This window comes from Tupaia chinensis, unplaced genomic scaffold (assembly GCF_000334495.1).
Source record: "Tupaia chinensis unplaced genomic scaffold, TupChi_1.0 Scaffold000570_1, whole genome shotgun sequence".
Lineage (NCBI taxonomy): Eukaryota > Metazoa > Chordata > Mammalia > Scandentia > Tupaiidae > Tupaia > Tupaia belangeri.
The window spans coordinates 397,636-400,961 of NW_006160084.1; the positions used below are offsets into that span (position 1 = coordinate 397,636).

Sequence of the window (3,326 nt, forward strand, 5' to 3'; positions counted from 1 at the left end):
ACCAAAAAAAAAAAAAAACGTACACTGGGCGTTCATGCGTGTGTGTATGTGTGCACTCAAAATCCTGAGAGGAGAATGGAGAAGTGACCATCCCCCTGGGGGTGATTTCTCACTTCTGTTTCTCTGTCTCTCTGGCAAGCATACACACCCTATAGCAAAAATCTCTCTATATATAAAGGGAAAAAAAAAAGAATTCAAATTCAGTTCTATCTGGTTTTGATATGTATGTTCTTAAAATTAATGTGCTAAGCCTGTCAGTTAATCATAGGATCCCTTCTCCCCTAAGAATATCTGTCACATAGGGATGCTGGGAGAATCAAATGCATAAAGATTAATATCACTTTCTTACCTGCAGGGGCTGGCCCATTGGAAACTATGATGTTTATGTTCACTAAACACTTTTTTTAAAATGATCATCATCTTGTATTATATCTTTACAACATTGAATGTGAATTTTCTCAGCTTGAATACTCTATGTTAGTTCAGTCAAAGAAAGTACCATGCCCATCGTCATCAACAGATAGAGAATGATCGTCATCTTTAACTTCTGTGAAATGCCACTGCTAAGCATCTCTGATGGTCCTGTCTGCCTTAGGTTACAAGACCAGCCCCAGTGACATCTACCAGGGCTTTGCCAGCCCTTCCCCTCATTCATAAGGTAGGACCTTAGCTTCTTATAGATTCTTTCTCTAATAAGTATTTATAAAAGCCATCTGGGTGGGAGGATCAAACAGTGGTCCAGTAATAAATCACAGTGCTTTGTGAGGCTGATCCACATGGAAAGCTGCTCAGTTCAAATCTGGGGACCTCCCCGAATACACCAGGTGTGCCTGTGCCCATGAGCTAGGGCTGACAGATTGGGGGTGGATCATGGTATCAGGACATGGTGGTGGTGCTCTACCTTTCTCTCTCTGTACCGCACAGTCCATGCTCACACTTCCATGCTTTCTTGCCATGGAAGAAAGAAAGAAAGAAACTTTTAAAAATGTAAAATATGTGTCTTAAGCCAGGCCAGCTGGTGGCATGGTAGTTAGGGAGACTAGACTCCACATGGCCAACTATATGGTTTGAGTCTGGGACCTGGGAGCCCGAAAAACATGCTGGGGATGTGTATTTGTGCACCCAAAATCCCGAGAGGAGAAGTCGTGAAGGGATTGTGGTGTGACCATGCCCCTTGGGGGTTGATATTTCTCTCTGGTGAGTACACACACCCTCTGGACATCAAAAAGAGAGAAGCCTTTGAGGAAGGGCTGGGGCGTATGCAGTGCGAGCACGGACTGTGCGGGGAGCATGACCGGCCTCTTGTTAACTGGTTACATCTGCACAGATGCTATTTCCAAATAAGGTCACATTCTGAGGTCCAGGTGGATGCAAATTTAGGGAGACGCTATTGGAACTACTACAGCTGATCAGGTTTCAAACTAGAGAAACTCGGGAGCTGTTTCCTCCCACCCCTTGCTGGAACCCAAGTCTGATACTCCACAAGAGGAATGGAAGATAGGCATTACCATCTTGTCCTGATCATTCTTTTTATCCCTAAGTTTATTTTTTCTTTACTAAGAGGGAGAAACAGAGCAAGAAAAAGACAAATACTTCCCATAGGATCCCATGCTAAAACCGCCTACACACCCCAAGCCCGCCCAGTCAGCCAGGATCGTGGATGCACATGTGTGGTGTCCACAGGTCAGCCAGGAAACTGAACCCACAGTCTTCCATGTGAATCCAGTGTGGCTTAGGCAGCATGCCACTGATGAACCACCAAGCCAACCACGTGCTGATCTGTTAGCGCATTCTGACCCCACTCTCCTGCCCCCTGAGCCCACACTGACCAGGTTGGTGTGGCCCAGAGGTAAGAGCAGAGGCTGTGGTCTGGTGGCCAAGGTTCAAACCCTGCTTTGGCCTTGTTCCTATCTGAGCAATACTCCGTGCCTTGGTTTCTTCGTCCATAATTAATGAAATAGGTACTACGATATTTCATACGGTTGTAGTAGTAAAAAAGTTCGATGAGAAAACAGAACCTAATTCTTAGTGCAATGCCTGGCACGACACGAACACTCAGTGTTGTTATTAATTTGTGTCTTCCTGAGGGAAGTGAGTGTGGGAGAGGAGGCTTCAAAATGATTCCCAATCAGAAAGACCTTACAGAGTTTTAATAAAGCGCTGGCTTCTTCCCCTACAGTCTTTCCCCCTCCTCTTTCCCACCCTAGCCCAGGCTGTAATATAAAACCTAAGAACAGACCTCCTGGTCTACGCCTCCACTTAATCCAAGCTCTGTTACTGGGCCAAGCCTAAGGCACCCAGCTCTGTTTTCCCTTAGGTGGGTCCTCTCCAAGAACCCTCTGAGCTCATGTGCACATAGGCCCACCCTGCACCCCCTTTCCAGGTACCCCCAGGCCTGGGGCTCCAGCTACGTCACTGCTATGACAGGTAAACATGGCTCAGAGATCCTGTGGGCCGGATGTGGTGTGGTTGGGGACCTGAGGACAGAGCAGATCCCCAAGTGGATCAGGTTGTGCCAAGTTCGTCCTAGAAAGAGGATTTGTGCTTCCTTCTGTCTGGAGGCTCCAGGGCCCCAGCTTCAGCTGTGAGATGGCAAAGCCTGGCTTCTCCCGTATGACGCGAGGCTGGCCTGGGGCCAGATTGCTATTGATTTTTCTTGTTAAGGGCTGAGGCAGAGACAAGAGACTGCTTTTTTGCTTGGGTTGTGTGGGCCAGCTTGGAGAAAGCAGGGAGCAGGTGACGGGTGAGGGGCTCCTTTACAGGAGCCGGAGCCTCTGGCTGAGGTCACGGAGGAAAGGGCAGGTGCCTGAGTCAGAATGAAGGCTGCAGCCGCTGCACAGAGTGCCGTGGGGAGTGGCTGTGGGGTCCTCGTGCACCCAGCACAGGGTCCAGTGGGCTTCTTCTTGTTTATAGTTTGCAGAAGGCTCCTTCACTGACTTCACTGTGAGAAAGGGCTGAACACCTCCAACTGCCCTCCCTCCTCCCGCCAGGATGGTGAGAGCTGAGCAGAGCAGAACACAAGCTCCCTGCTCAGGCTGGGTCCCTCGTACTAGAGCATGAGTAGAGGCCTGCGTCCGCCACGTCCGTGTGTGTCAGAATGACCAGCCACCCTAACAAGACGTCATGTCAGATGTGTCATACCCTCCAGCTTCGACAGCTGTAGCCCTAACATCCTGCAATCCCGGGGTCGTCTTCAGATTTCTCAGGCTCCCAGACATTGCATACCAGAAGGTAGTACTCCGGAGGGAGAGCCAGCCCCTGCCCTCCGCTCACGTCCCTTCTGTTCCATATCTGGCCTCTTTCTGTACCGGGAGAGCCTTGCCCAC

The 3,326-nt window shown here is 49.4% G+C and overlaps 1 long non-coding RNA gene across 1 annotated transcript in view; it reads left to right on the forward strand.

The window, feature by feature from the left end:
- The window catches only part of LOC102471762 (uncharacterized), a 52,055-nt gene extending 51,394 nt beyond the window's left edge, over positions 1-661 (forward strand). The window contains exon 3 of the long non-coding RNA XR_335921.1: positions 596-661. This is a non-coding gene — a long non-coding RNA (uncharacterized LOC102471762). The remainder of the gene's footprint in view (positions 1-595) is intronic.
- Positions 662-3,326: the final 2,665 nt, after the last annotated feature.